The following is a 16,942-nucleotide window of genomic DNA, read 5'->3' on the forward strand; positions in this document are numbered from 1 at the left end:
GAATGTTGGAATCTTCTTCTATGTCAACAATGACAAAGTCCACCGGGATGAAAAATTTCCCAACTCTTACGGGAACATCTTCCCATATCCCTAATGGTGTCTTCGTCGATCTATCGGCCATTTGGAGTGTGATATTGGTGCATTTACGCTCTCCCATCCCTAACCTTTTACTCACCGAGTACGGCATAACACTCACACTAGCCCCTAGATCACATAAGGCTTTGTTGATCGTGGTGTCGCCAATGGTACACGGTATTGAGAAGCTTCCCGGATCTTTAAGTTTTGGAGGTGACCTCCCTTGAAGTATTGCACTACTCACCTTAGTGAAGGCGATAGTCTCAAGCTTCCGGATCGACTTCTTCTTTGTGAGGATGTCTTTCATGTATTTTGCATAGGCCGGCACGTGATTGATTAATTCCGTGAAAGGAATCGAGACTTCCAAATTCTTCACAATTTCCATAAATTTACCAAGTTGGTCATCAAATTTGGGCTTGGCTTGACGACTTGGAAAAGGAAGTCTAATCACAATGGGCTCCTTCTCCTTGACCTTGTCTTCATTTTTCTTTGAAACTTCTTCTTTTGATGGTTCTCCATCCTTGGAGTTTTGCACAATTTCTTCTTTGTCACTAGCTTCCACAACTTCATCCTCAACTTGCTTCTTCGGTGCTTCATACCTTGTACCACTCCTCAAGTGAATGGCACTAACCGTTTCATTTCTTGGGGGATTACTTTGAGGTGGTAATTGCCCCTTTTGTCTTTGTGAGCTTGAAGATGCTAGTTGAGTCAATTGGGTTTCCAACATTTTGGTGTGAGCTAGGATGTTGTTGATGGTGATTTCCTTTGCTTGACTATCCTTTCTCATTTGAGTGAAAAACTCTTGTTGATTCTTTTGCATTTGGAGGACCGCTTTTTTAACATCAAAACCTTGGTCATTTTGTTGATTGTATGGAGTTTGATTTTGGTAACCTTGGTTTTGGTTGTAAAAGGGTCTTTGATTTTGGTTTCTGATGGGAGGTGGGGTGTATGTTGGTTGAGGGTTTTGAACATTTTGGCTTTTGTATGAGAGATTTGGATGGAATTTGGTGTTTTCATTGTAATAATTTGAATAAGGGGTACCACTCTTGTATGCTTGGAAAGCATTCACTTGTTCATTTGTTCCCCTACATTCACTTTGGTCATGTCCCAAAGTTCCACAATTCTCACATATCCCACTTGGGATTGATGAAGATGCCGCCATGGCATTGGCATGATGCTTTGGTGATTTTGAGGCCTCTTCAAGTCTAGCCATTGCTTTTTCAAACTTTAAATTGATGGTATCAATGTGAGCACTAAGTTGAGCACCCAATTGAGTAATAGAGTCCACTTCATGTTTTCCTCCTCTAGTAGCCTTGCGAGGTCTACTATATTGTGAGTTATGGACCGCCATTTCCCCAATTTTGTTCCAAGTTTGATTGTCATCAACTTCGGTGAACATTCCATTTGATCCCATGTTGAGAATGTTCATTGAGTCTTCATAAAGACCGTTCCAAAATTGTTGTACCAAGAACCACTCGCTAAGTACATGATGAGGACATGAGCGGCAAATTCCTTTGAATCGCTCCCAAGCTTCATACAAAGATTCTTCATCTCTTTGCTTAAAGCCCGTAATTTGAGCTCTTAGCATGTTAGTCTTTTCCGGTGGATATAACTTTTTGTAGAAAGCTAGAGTCAACTTCTTCCAAGAATCAATTCCGAGAGTAGCCTTATCAAGGCCTTTCAACCATTGTTTCGCGGTGCCAATTAGAGAAAAAGGAAATAAGACCCATCGAATTTGGTCTTGAGTTACACCGGTTTGAGATATCGCATCACAATAGTCGCAAAAAGTCTCCATGTGAGAGTGAGGGTCTTCACTAGGCATCCCCCCAAATTGGCTTCTTTCGACTAATTGGATAAATGCGGATTTGGCAATAAAATTTCCGGTTAAGTGTTGTGGTGTGGGAGTACCATTGGGTAGGTTCTCCTCGGTGGGTACGGAATGTGATGAAAACTTAGGCATTGTGGGTTGATTTTGTGTTGGGTTTTGTGTTGGGTTCTCCTCACCTTCTCTTGCAAAAGGGTTGATGAACTCAATAGTATTTGGTTGAATATCTACAACCTCACCGATACCTCTCAAAGTTATCCTAGCAAGTCTTCTATTGTTTGTCAAAGTTCTTTCAATTTCGTGATCAAAGGGTAACAAGTTACCTTGTGATCTTCTAGCCATGCAAAATATCAAACAACTCGAAAATAATTAGAGCAAACCTTGAGGAGTTTTACTTCCCCAAGGCAAAGAAAGACACAACTAATAACAATACAAGAAAATCTAAATCAAGTTAACACCGTCCCCGGCAACGGCGCCATTTTTGGTCGGACTCTCGAGGAGGTTTAGTTTTCAGTACTTGTCGTTAGGAGCACCTAGACCAAAACACAATTTATAACTTCACAAACAACTCTACAATTAGTAAAGAGGTAAGTAAAGGTCGGATCCCAAGGGACGGGAATTGAGATGAGATTTTCTATTGCAACTAGTGGTGTCTAAGGGTGTCACAATTGGGGTTTGAAGTAGAAGATCACTAAACTAAATAGCAATGAAAGTAAACAAGCAAGATGATTAAAAAGGGATGTAAACAATTGATAAAAGGCACTAGGGTGTCATGGGGTCATAGGGGATTCATGGGAATTGATCATACAAACATATTCTCAAATTATAAGCAAGCAATTATTGTTGTGATGGATCGAGTTGGTTTATATCTTACAATCCTAGGAAAGTTTGGGTCCCGGAGCCGAATCGATTAGATTGTACAACACCTACAAGTCGACTTAATCTTCCCTACTCAACTATAGGCATGGTCTAATGAGACTCGAGTTGGTTTATGTCTTACAAGTCTCATTGAAAAGATAGGTGATGGGTAAAAAATGTAAGGATTCATAGGCTCGCATTTCATCAAACATAACATGTGCATAAGTTGAGATCGCAACAAGCAAGCAAATAAACTATGAAAACATATTAAATTAAGCATGAATCATCCCCCATGTTGGTTTCCCCTAATTACCCATTAACCCTAGCTAAGTAAACTACTCACTCATTATCATGTTGAACATGCTAGCAAGGTTGTCAATCATACCAACAAAGTAAAACATGATGAATAAATGAAGATAATTAACAATAATTAAAAAGGGATTGAGAGAATTATACCTACTAATGATTCCAATAATAAAGCAAAGGATAATGGAAGTACTTGATGATAGATTGGAAGGTTGTCAATCTCCCAATAATAACCCAAATAGTCTTCAATTACCCAAAACAAAGGATGAACAAGAGAGAGATTAAGGAAATAAAACTTGTATTAAAACTTGATTAAATGTTGATTACAAAATTAAAGAGAGATTTGATTGATATTAACTACTCTAAAGATTGCTAAGAAGAACATGCTCTTCTAATTAGACTAATGGGGTATTTATAGTGGGGATTAGTTACATAAATTAGGGTTTACTAAGGGCTTAAATGACGATTAAGTCCTTGAGGAATCGTCGGTCTCTAGGGAGACTCCGGTCTCCTTTTCGCCGGTCTTAGAAAAATATGCGCATCCTTCCTTGAAGCTTGTAGAAGACGAAAAGGCTGTAAGGGAATCCGGGAATCTTAGGCACGGGACGGGCGGATTTGGGTGTTTCTGGATGGGCGTCCAGAGGGGGAAGACGGGCGGATTGGGGACGTTTTGGACGGGCGTCTTGTAGACAATCCGCTCGGATTGTCTTACAACTTCTTTCCTTCTTCTTTTCTTCCTTTTTCTTCATAAAATCCTTGAGGATTTCCTCGGGGATGCAAGGATCTTTTCTCATCATTGCCCATCTACTATAGTATGTACAAAGGCCTTCTAATCTTGTCTCTCCTTGATGCTTGGTCATTGAATTCAATCAATTTAGCTTCATTTTGCCATGAAAATGCAAGGTTTGCACTCCTTTCCTACCAAGGACACAAAACCTCAAAGAATATGCAAAACAAAGGACTAAAGACAATAAATGACCCAAATATGCACTAAAAAGCATGGGAACAAGGCTAATTCGGGGACTAAATATGCTCTAATTATGGTCACATCAAGGGGTTGAGGTTACGATTGTTCCTTGCTGCCAGTTCACCTACGGGTTTACCGCGGACCCTACTCCAGGTGTCTGGCCGGTTGCTACGAAGTTATCCACAAGGGTGCCACCTGTTCGTGCTTTTACGTGGCTGGCTGGCGGCCAGTTATCTGGTGTGAGATATCCCAGCCTTTGTGGGGTTATTCTTTCATCTAACGATACTGTAGCTAGATCTAGCCTTGTTACTAGTTCAGCTAGTATCTGTCGAGGCGGATTCCTGCTGCCTGATGCCCTCTGTGTTAGATCCACTACTGGAGCTCTTCCTTCACCTACCTTGCTTGTTGATGTGGGAGATTGCTGCTTTAGAATGTCTATTTGTGCCCAGAGCTCTCTGTCTCTTTTCCTTGTTTCAGCTTCAGCTTTCTTCTGGTGTTCTCTCATGTTTTCCATGGCTTTTTGAAGGTTCTCTACGCCAGCAAGCAAGATTTTTGTTGGACTGGGCGGTGGGGTGAGGCATGAGCTCGCTGTTCCTTTATCTGATCTGGCTTGGGTTGTAACAGTAGGGGTTTTAGGAGGCAAAGAAGTTTTTGCCGTGGGTATGGTTCTTGAGGTGTGCCCAGGAGCTTGCGTTGACACCATTGATGTCGGGTTTTGAGTAGAATTTGGTGGCAATGACGGTTGAATACTCCCTGACACAGCTTCTGATACTTGCTTATCCATGGTGTATTTAGATTATCAACGATTGACGACCACAATGCCCCACGGTGGGCGCCAAACTGTTTAGGTGATTTTTACCAAGTTAATAGTATTGGGTCAATGCGGTCTTACTCGTTGGTTGCTTGATTGATCGTTTGTATTTGATTTTTAAATAAGGAAATAAAGTACGGAATATAAATTGACACGTAAGATTTGGTGACGCGGAAAACCCAATGTGGGAACAACCGCGGGAGGGACGGTATCCTGCCAAATATTGCTCTATCTTTGAATGGGAGGATGAATACAATTGATGCGTAATGTAAATCTTGCTAGCACGAGGTATTGTGTATGTGTGATCTTGAATGTCCTTCTTCGATTGCTTCCCTTGCTATTTATAGGGTAAGAACCCTAGGTGTATCCTACCATGTTTATGGAAAGGAATATAACTTCCATAATAACTCTTTCCATATCTCACTATCTCCCTCAATTCTCCCTGATCTCCCTGAATGCTCCCTGACTTCTCCCGGACTTATCTTTCCTAAACACGGATGCTTCCTTCAGTGGGCTTTGGCCTCCTTCTACACACGCCTGCTGGCCCATTACCCCTTTCAGCGCCCTTGATCCTAATCGTGGGCTCCTCTTCTTCCACTCCTTCCTTTATGATCCATTATTTACTAAGTGGGCTTTCCTTATTGTGTGAATTTTAGCCCAAACACAAAGTACGCTAAGAGAGTTCAAACTTAACTAATCAAAAGAACTATGATGAACTCCCTAGGGATAAGAATCGAAGTCAGATTAACAAGGATGTCAAAGATAGGGTTTCTCAGTTTACGAGTACCGAACTTAAAGGAGGAGGATGATGAAGCGAGGAAGAGAGGTATGAAAGGTAATGCTTATGGTCAAAGAAGAAAGGAAATTAGACAACAAGGAAACGCCAGGTATTCAAATCTCAAACAACAACATCTGTAGGAAATATCGGTATACTTCATCAAGAATTCGGATTATAACGAAATTATAATTATGAAAATACGAGTCATAAATAAAATTACATAAACAAAAGTAGAGATTAGAATCAACCTTTGGTCCTAGCAATTTGGCCTAAGAACAATATCGAGATCGATATTCTCCTAATTGTTGCACCCAAAATGCTTTGAGAAATGCCCTTGTTCTTGCTAGAAAGAGATCCCTAAAAATTGATAATTATTTTTAGGGTTTTTGTTTTGTGATATGAGAATTAGGTCAAAAGCCCTTCAAGCAAATGATCCCCTTTCCTCCTATTATTACCGTGTAAAGGAGTCAAAGAAGGGGAGAATTTATTTCTTATTTTCTCTTCTTTATTTCGGTCAACCACCCAACAAGATAAGGAGAAAAATCTTCTGATTTTTAGGTAGTTATCGAAATGTATAAATTGTGTATTATTTTCTCAATTGTCAATTTATGTCGACATGTATTAATAAGTCTATACACAACAGTTTGTAGTCGATTTATTAATACCGGTCTGTCAACATTTTACTATGACAATTTCGCATAATATATACATTAACTATAAATATAACATATTTATAATTTGCTAATTAAATATAACTGGTTACGTTTAATTACGAATTAACATCTTAATTCGTTTAAGCTAACATTATATACATTAGTTAAATATAACAGTTTATATTCAATTTACGAATTAACAGTTAATTCGTCTAAGCTAATATTATTTAATTGTATTAAATAATCGTCTCATCATCACATTGACTAACTGTTTAGTCAAATATATGGACTAACCTTTTAGTCATATAAGGCATCAATGTGATTATATTTCCATACAATCACATCTCTCAAACACATCCTTTAGGTGTGACTTTTAGGGACCAGTTGATCACCGCCATCAGTATGATAATAACGTCAAACTTCTAGCAAGCCAACCGTTATTAAGTAAACGGTAATCAACTGATAAAATACTAAGTACACCCTTGTGAACCTATTGAAGGAAAAGTAGATCTATATATACTTACATATTCATATATGTTTTTAAATTAATTTGTCATAAAATTAATAAAGGTCTTATGCATGCAAACTAATTAGCAAAATAAAGAAGAAATCATCCTTACATTGTAATTTCGGTTCTTATGGGCACAAAAGAGATCTCCTTCTCTTTTGTTCTTGAGCTTTCCTTTTGGATGAACAAAGACCCAAGTGTAGGATCTCTCCCAAGGAATTATACCCAAGGCTTACTCTTAATTAAAAGTAATATTATAGGTACTAGATAATATTAATTCTTGTAGAAAAATGACCCAAAAATATTTGGGTTTTTCTCTCAAAACCGGTTGAGAGAGAGGAGAATGGAAGGTGATTTTCTCTTTCTAAAATCTTTATTTTTGATAAGTTGGAATGAATGAATAATTTACACACTCATGCATGTAGTGTATATCAAAAATAAGACAAAAATCCTTTTGCCTTTTCTATGGTTTAACTGGGTAGGAGGGAAGAAGGGGGAAAGAAAAAGACCCAATGCATGCTCTTGTTTGCCTTCACAATGCAAACTAGGGTTGCATGGCTAGGCTATAATATAAATGATTGTGTTTTCCACTTATTTAAACAACACAATTTCTAGCCTAATTCCCTCTTAATTTCGGTACACTCATAATATGGGATCCATATTATTTTTGTCAATTTTAACTTATGTCACATGTCATATGTTACATAAATTTGTTGTGCATTTTTAACATATTAAAAATCAACGTATTATTAAAAATACGTCACATACAAAAATCGACTTAGTAATTCGCAATTACTTGTACCAAAATATTTTACCATTTATAAATTACAACAGATTGTATTTATAATAATTCATTCAATTTCAATTGTTTCTTTAAACAATAATTTCATCCGAGTAATGATATAATTCGATTACTCAGACCGTATCTCATTTAATCACATTTCAATGTGATACGTAAATTTTACTTCCAAAATCGTCCGTCAATTTTTCAAGTAATTTAATTAACTCGTAACATTATACGATTAATTAAATGATCAATTAAGAGTGTTGCGCTATAGGTATGACCTAGGGGGTCAACTGATCACCACCGTCGCACGACAGTAATGTCAAACTCTAGTCAGCCAATCATTACCGATATATGTTGATCAGTTGACAGTAAAAATACTTCCCAATTGTATTCTTTAGAATGAGATTTAATAATGATATTTAAATCATGTGATCGCACCATTGTTGAGGACACATCTCCCAACAATCTCCCACTTGTCCTCGACAAGTGTGCGTCACCAATTCTCTTGTCCTATTACTATCTCCCACTCAATGCAAGGTGTCTTTCAGGTCGTACTTGCAAGTGATCATATCGAGAGTGGTTTCCTCGATCTGGAGAATAACTGATTGACCGGACTTATCTATCATAGATACTTTCCGAGCGTGGCCACGCATTTCCAGTTCATTACGCCTCGAGTGGCTCTGAGATATTGTTATAACCCTGACTAGGGGTGGACAATTCCTATCGCACTCATTCCCTTCGACTAGCCACAGCCATCATAACCCAAAATATGCCCATTTGACCCCATTTACGAAGGTCGTAGTAACACAAATCAAAGTTAATCTGAAACTGTGCCATCTTAGGCGAATAGTCTTTAGTCAAAAGAATCGACTCATTTGAATACTATAGTAGCTCTCGCCACGACCAGGCTATATAAATTGCCAGAACTCTATAAGCGGTCATAAGGCCCGACAAAATGTTCCTAACAGTCTGCCTATGTGATCGACTAGTCATCTCACATGACTCTATGGCACTTGAACTTGCCATCAATCGCATCACATTCTAGTCACTTCGAGACGTCACCTCATACAAGTGACTATGGGTAAATACTATGTTAATCCGTGTTCACTTTAACGGGGTTCAATTGTCACTACAACCCGTTTGAATGTAACAATGTATAAATTAAATATAAAAGACAAATGTGATTATGAACATGAACAAAAACAACACTTTTATTTCATTTCAAAATCTAACATAGACTTGGTACACGTTTAAGTCCCATGGACGCCATATGTCCATCATGTTTAGCCTGCGATAAAGGCTTGGTGAGCGGATCGGCTATGTTGTCATCCGTCCCAACCTTACAAATCGCAATTTCCTTTCTTTCAATGAAATCTCTTATTACATGATATTTTCTAAGTACATGTCTAGATCTATTACTAGACTTTGGCTCCTTAGCTTGGAAGATCGTCCCACTATTATCACAATAGAGAGTGATGGGATCATTGGCGGTAGGTACTACTTTTAGACCTTCCGTGAATGCTCGATCCAAACACTTCCTTAGCAGCTTCGATGCTGCAATGTACTCACCTCCGTTGTAGAATCCGCGGTTCTGACTTCCTTGAAGCTTCTCCACTACGGCACCACCATTGAGCATAAAAACGAAACCACTTGTGATTTCAAGTCATCTCTATCTGTTTGAAAACTTGAGTCCGTGTATCCATTAACACGCAACTCAGTGTCTCCTCCAAACACTAGGATAGAATCCTTAGTTCTTCTCAAGTACTTAAGGATGTTCTTGACAACAATCCAATGACTCTCACCTGGATTTCCTTGATATCTACCCGTCATGCTCAAGGCATACGAGACATCAGGACGTGTGCATATCATGGCATACATGATTGATTCAACAGCGGAAACATAAGGGATCAACTTCATGCGTTCAACATCATGGGGTTCGGAGGGAGATTGAGTCTTGCTCAATATCGTCCCGGTTACCATAGGTACCAAACCCCTTTTGGATTTGTCCATGCTGAACCGTCGAAGAATCTTATCAACATAAGACTCTTGACTTAGTGCCAATATCCTCTTGGATCTATCTCTATGGATCCGGATACCTAATATGCGTTGTGCCTCTCCTAAATCCTTCATTTGGAAGTGGTTACCTAACCACTTCTTAACAGAAGACAACATTGGAATATCATTTCCAATGAGTAGTATGTCATCGACATACAAGATTAGGAACACAACATTGCTCCCACTGAATTTCATGTACAAACATGGTTCCTCAACACTTCGAGTGAAACCATTTTCTTTTATAACATGATTGAATCGATGATTCCAACTTCTGGATGCTTGCTTAAGACCATAAATTTGTTGGGGCTGGTGTCCTTAACAGTTAGTGCAAGGACTTATAAACCTCTAAAAGGATCAAAGGGCATACCTTTGGTATTATTATCAGTTGATCCACGTTTATCAATAACGGTTGGCTTGCTAGATAAGTTTGACGTTATTGTCATACAGATGGCGGTGATCAACTGGTCCCTAAAAGTCACACCTATAGGATACGTTCGAGAGATGTGACGGTATGAAAATACAGTCATGTAGATGCCAAATTTGACTAACCAGTTAGTCCGAGTTATTTGACTAGTAATTAGTCAAAATATGATGTTGAGATATTATATTTAATACGGATTAAATATTATGGGCTAAGGCGAATTAACCAGTTAATTCGTAAAATTAAATATAAGCGTTTTATATTTAATTAATGTATATTGAATAAATTATACAATATCGTCTTTGTCGGACATGCATTAATAATTCAACTAATCCGTCTTATTAGTTGATGTTTTAATAGCCGATAACCGATAACGATTTATAAAAACCGCGTCATATACATTTAGATATTTTCGAGCCAGTCCACGAGGTAAAATTAAGAGGAAGTGGAAGCCCACTTCCCCATGCTAACCCTCGGTCCATTGAATGAACAAAAGGAGAGACTCCCTCTCCTTTTGACCTAGACAATTCATTTTACAGAAAACTAGGGTTTTGGAGACATTTTCTCTCTGAAACCTAGATCTCACATCTCGAAAACCTCACATCAGTTCTCCCAATATTGCAAGGCAATCGGAGAACACCATCTAGCACAAGGGCATATCTCGGACAAGTCTTGGGTGCAACAATTAGGAGGAAATCTCATTTGATTTCTGTTCTTTACGCCGCACCATAAGGACCCGAGGTTGATTCTAATTCCTTATCGTTTCTATATTGTATTTATGTTTTATGACGATATTCGCATGTTAAATTTACGTTATAGTCCTAAATTTAAAGGGTATTATACGGATATTAACCCACAAGTGGAGACACGAGGATAAGCTCGGCCCGCGATCGGTCAAGACATACTTTATAGGTTATCCTAAAGGAACACGTGGTCATTACTTCTATTCGCCAACCGAACAACGTGTTTTTGTTGCGGCTAGTGCGACATTCTTAGAGAAGGAATTTCTCGAGAATGCAAAGAGTGATAGAACCTTCGACCTGTCGGAGATTCCAGAACCAAACACCGAGCAACCATTGGAGGAACCTATTCCTTCAATCCCAGCTATGGTGAATATTCCCGAGGAACCTAGGAGGTCGGGAAGAGTCTCTATTCCTCCGACATGTATACATTGGTATGGTCGAGGAACATGATATAGACGACGTTCTACTCTTAACGAGTAGTGAACCCGCAACCTATAAAGGTGCCATGACTAGTTCTGACTCAAAGCTATGGCTTGAGGCCATGCAATCCGAGATGGACTCTATGTATGAGAACAACGTGTGGGATCTTGTTGACTTACCTGCTAAGGTTCGTCCCCTTCAATGCAAATGGCTTTACAAGATAAAGCGTTCTGTGGAAGGTCAACAAGATATCTATAAAGCACGACTAGTTGCTAAAGGTTTCACCCAAGTGCCAGGTTTGCACTACGATGAAATTTTTGCACCCGTAGTCATGCTGCGTTCCATTCGGATTATCTTAGCGATTGCCGCTTTTCATGACTATGAAATTTGGCAAATGGACGTGAAAACCGCCTTCTTAAACGGCTTTTTGGAGGAAGAGTTGTACATGGTACAACCCGAAGGTTTCATCGATCTAGTACATCCTAAGAAAGTATGCAAACTTAAGCGTTCCATTTATGGACTTAAGCAAGCATCAAGGAGTTGGAATCATCGCTTCGACCAAGTGATTAAAGAAAATGGATTTACTCGATCTGTCGAGGAACCATGTCTATATATCAAGTCGAGTGGGAGCAAGATTGTCTTCCTAATATTGTATGTTGACGACATACTCCTGATTGGGAATGACATACCTCTCTTAACTTCGGTGAAAGTATGGTTGAAAAACCATTTCCAGATGAAAGATCTGGGAGAGGCACAAAGAATTCTAGGCATCCGTATCTATCGAGATAGATCACGACGGATGTTATCTCTCGATCAGAGTCTTACATAGACAAAGTCCTAGAGAGATTCAGCATGACTAACTCCAAGAAGGGGTTCCTTCCTATGGCTCCAGGGGTGCATTTGAGCAAGTCTCAGGCACCAGAGACACCGGAAGAGAAAGAGCGCATGACCCGGATTCCTTATGCTTCGGCTATAGGATCAATCATGTATGCCATGATATGCACACGTCCAGACGTGGCATATGCATTGAGTATGACAAGTCGATTCCAACAAAGCATCCGGTGAATCACATTGGCTGGCTGTCAAGAACATTCTTAAGTACCTACGGAGGACTAAAGATTGGGCATTGACTTATGGAGGCGATCAAAAGCTATGCGCAACCGGTTACGCAGATGCTAGCTTCCAAACGGATCGAGATGACTCGAAATCTCAGTCTGGATTCGTTTTTACTCTTAATGGCGCTGCAGTCAGCTGGAAGAGTTCGAAACAAACTGTTACAGCAGATTCTACGACTGAGTCCGAGTACTATGCCGCGTCTGAAGCTACAAAGGAAGCGATATGGATGCGTCAATTCTTACATGGGCTATCTGTAGTGCCTAGTTCGAATGACCCGATCACCATCTATTGCGACAATAGTGGTGCCATCTTCCAAGCTAAGGAGCCAAAGTCTAGCAACAAGTCTAGACATGTACAACGGAAAGCTCATCTAATCCGGGATTACGTGGAGCAAAAGGCAGTAGTGATAGAAAAGATTGCTACAGATGATAACATAGCAGATCCTCTCACTAAAGCATTACGACAAGATAAGCATGAAGGGCACGTTAATTCCATGGGAATTAAACGTGTTCCTAAATTGTAGTACTCTTTTATGGATCAGATTCATTCTCTCTTGTACTCTATACGACATCATCGTTTTGATATTTTATATATATATTTTGTTTGTCATGTGGATTTGTACGACAAATTTTGAACACCACAAAGTGAACTGAACGAACATTATATCTTCTCGTCCTTAATTGCCCACATGAGCCGATAACTCGGCAATTATTTTGTGACGTTGGTTGATGGTGGGTTCAACGAGCCATAAGTCAACCGGTTGATCGACCAATCACGAGGCGATTTATACGGATATTTCGTAGGACACACTTGTGACATCGACGTGGAGTCCTAAATGTTTTATAACATTCGGTGCCCGGTCGTGGATAGGACCTCCATGGTGATCCTAAGAGTCGATTCTTTTGACTATCGACTGTCTCTTGAGACTACGACAGATTTTGGGTGACTTTGGTTTCTTTCTCACGGTCATCCGTAACAGGGGGCCAAGTAGATTTTTTCTGGGTCATTTCATGCTGTGCTTAGATCGGAAGGAGTCGAGTTGAAGGAAATATTCAGCCTTTATCAGGTACTCGATATTTCTCAGGGCCACTCGAGGAGTCAGAATCGAAATGCATGGCCATGCTCGGATACGGATTCGTTTTATCAGTTAAGTTACTCTCTAGTCGGGGAAACCACTCTAGATACAGATCGATTGTGAAATACGACCTTTGCGGATCCGGATCTGCAAATTGTTTTACATTGAGTGGGAGAAATTTTAAATGAATATGAGAATCGGTTATCGCACATACACTTGTACGGACAAGTGGGAGTTTGTTGGGGCTGTGTCCTCCAGTTAGTGCGGATAACGTCATTGCACATGCACTTGTACGGACAAGTGGGAGCTTGTTGGGGCTGGTGTCCTTAACAGTTAGTGCAAGGACTTATAAACCTCTAAAAGGATCAAAGGGCATACCTTTGGTATTATTATCAGTTGATCCACGTTTATCAATAACGGTTGGCTTGCTAGATAAGTTTGACGTTATTGTCATACAGATGGCGGTGATCAACTGGTCCCTAAAAGTCACACCTATAGGATACGTTCGAGAGATGTGACGGTTTGAAAATACAGTCATGTAGATGCCAAATTTGACTAACCAGTTAGTCCGAGTTATTTGACTAGTAATTAGTCAAAATATGATGTTGAGATATTATATTTAATACGGATTAAATATTATGGGCTAAGGCGAATTAACCAGTTAATTCGTAAAATTAAATATAAGCGTTTTATATTTAATTAATGTATATTGAATAAATTATACAATATCGTCTTTGTCGGACATGCATTAATAATTCAACTAATCCGTCTTATTAGTTGATGTTTTAATAGCCGATAACCGATAACGATTTATAAAAACCGCGTCATATACATTTAGATATTTTCGAGCCAGTCCACGAGGTAAAATTAAGAGGAAGTGGAAGCCCACTTCCCCATGCTAACCCTCGGTCCGGCCGAACTGAACAAAAGGAGAGACTCCCTCTCCTTTTGACCTAGACAATTCATTTTCGTAAAACTAGGGTTTTGGAGACATTTTCTCTCTGAAACCTAGATCTCACATCTCGAAAACCTCACATCAGTTCTCCCAATATTGCAAGGCAATCGGAGAACACCATCTAGCACAAGGGCATATCTCGGACAAGTCTTGGGTGCAACAATTAGGAGGGAATCTCATTTGATTTCTGTTCTTTACGCCGCACCATAAGGACCCGAGGTTGATTCTAATTCCTTATCGTTTCTATATTGTATTTATGTTTTATGACGATATTCGCATGTTAAATTTACGTTATAGTCCTAAATTTAAAGGGTATTATACGGATATTAACCCACAAAATTGATCTCTTAAGCTTGCACACTTTGTTAGGATTTTTAGAATCAACAAAACCTTCGGGTTGTATCATGTACACCTCCTCTTCTAAATGCCCATTTAGAAAAGCGGTTTTGACATCCATTTGCCATATTTCATAATCATGAAATGCGGCGATCGCTAACAAAATCCGTATGGATCTTAGCATGGCTACGGGGGCGAATGTCTCATCATAATGGAGACCTTGGACTTGGGTAAATCCTTTTGCCACTAGCCTAGCTTTGTAGACATCGTCATGTCCTTCTATGCCATTCTTGACTTTGAATATCCATTTGCATTGAAGGGGTCTTGCCCCTTTAGGCAAATCTACCAAGTCCCAAACTTGGTTTTCATGCATAGAATCCATTTCGGACTTCATGGCTTCAAGCCATAAGGAGGAATTTGGACTAGAGATTGCGGCCTTGTAGGTGGCGGGATCATCACTTTCCATAAGCAACACATCGAGTGTTCCATCTTCCTCGATAAGTCCCACATATCGATCGGTATGGCGAATAACTCGGCCCGTTCTTCTAAGTGGAGGAGGGGCAACCGCGTTAGACGACGAAGGAACATCTTCTTGCGTCTCTACCTCGGTTTGTGGCTCTTGAACTTCATCAAGTTCAAAATTTCTCCCACTCTGTCTCTTAGAAATAAACTGGCTTTCTAAGAAGACAGCCTCGGAAGACACAAACACTTTGTTATCTTGAGGTTTGTAGAAGTAGTAACCTCGAGAGGTCAAAGGATAACCTACAAAGATGCATTTTTCGGATCTTGGGGCAAGCTTATTGTTGGGTTTAGTCTTGACGTAAGCATCACATCTCCAAATTTTCATGTAGGATAGATTAGGAACTCTTCCTTTCCATGATTCAAATGGAGTCTTTTCGGTGGCTTTAGTGGGACTATTATTCAAAGATAGAATTGCAGTTTGGATTGCAAATCCCCAAAACGAGTTCGGTAACTCGGTTTGACTCATCATGGATCGAACCATATCAAGTAGGGTTCGATTTCTCCTTTCGGCAACACCATTGAGTTTTGGTGTTCCGGGTGGAGAAAGTTGTGATATAATACCACAACCTTTCAAGTGTGAATCGAATTCAAGACTAAGGTATTCTCCACCACGATCGGATCGTAGTGCCTTAATCCTTTTGTTCAATTGGTTCTCTACTTCGTTTTGAAATTCCTTGAATTTCTCAAATGCTTCACTCTTATGCTTCATTAAATAGATATACCCATATCTACTCAAGTCATCGGTGAAGGTTATATAGTAGTCATAATTACCACGAGCGGTGATACTCATTGGTCCACATACATCGGTGTGTATGAGTCCCAATAGCTCACTAGCTCGTGTCCCTTTACCACTAAAAGGATTACGAGTCATTTTGCTAAGTAGGCAATATTCGCATGTACCATATGATTGATAATCAAATGGTGTAATCACATTAGTCGAAATTAATCTTTTGATGCGATTCTCGTTTATGTGACCTAATCGACAATGCCAAATGAACGCTTCACTTGGGACACTTGATTTGAGTTTCTTTGATTGAATGTTATAGATATCATTAGTTGGATTTGAGGTCTCTAAAATGTAAATGCCATTGATAGAGGAAGCTTGGCCTATAACCAAGTCGTTCCTAGAAATAGTACAACGATTGTTCTTGATGACAAAACAAAAACCGTCCATATCTAGCATGGCGATTGAAATAATGTTTTTAGAGAGTGTAGGCACATAAAAACAATTATGTAAATACAACTCAAATCCATTAGGCAAAGCTAAAACATAAGTTCCTTTGGATTCGGCCGCTACCCGAGCTCAATTTCCAAGGCGTAGATCCACATCCCCCTTGCTAAGCCTCTCCACATCTCTTAAACCCTGTAAATGATTACAAAGGTGAGAACCACAACCGGTATCTAGTACCCATGTCGTAGTGGAAGTATAATTTATATCAATAACATAAATTTCTTTAGGAATTTTACCTTTTGGAGTGATGATTCCTTCCCTTATATTTCGCAAATATACGGGACAATTCCTAAGCCAATGTCCCATGCCATAGCAATAATGACACTCATCATTAACTTGCTTGAAGTTTTTGATTTTCTTTCCCTTCTTCTTGAACCTTTTGCCCTTGGAAGCAAGAACTTGATTGCTTGAGCTCCCACTAGTTTTGGCATCTTTATCTTCCAGAGACAAAGACCCTATAGATTGTATGAGGTAGTCTTCCTGAGACGGACTCACACGAG

The 16,942-nt window shown here is 39.5% G+C and overlaps 1 non-coding gene across 1 annotated transcript; it reads left to right on the forward strand.

The window, feature by feature from the left end:
* The first annotated feature begins 1,555 nt into the window (after window positions 1-1,555).
* On the forward strand, window positions 1,556-1,663 carry LOC141624380 (small nucleolar RNA R71). The gene has a single exon (XR_012534187.1). It is a non-coding gene; the product is annotated as a small nucleolar RNA R71 (small nucleolar RNA).
* Window positions 1,664-16,942: the final 15,279 nt, after the last annotated feature.

This window comes from Silene latifolia, chromosome X (assembly GCF_048544455.1).
Source record: "Silene latifolia isolate original U9 population chromosome X, ASM4854445v1, whole genome shotgun sequence".
Classification (NCBI taxonomy): domain Eukaryota; kingdom Viridiplantae; phylum Streptophyta; class Magnoliopsida; order Caryophyllales; family Caryophyllaceae; genus Silene; species Silene latifolia.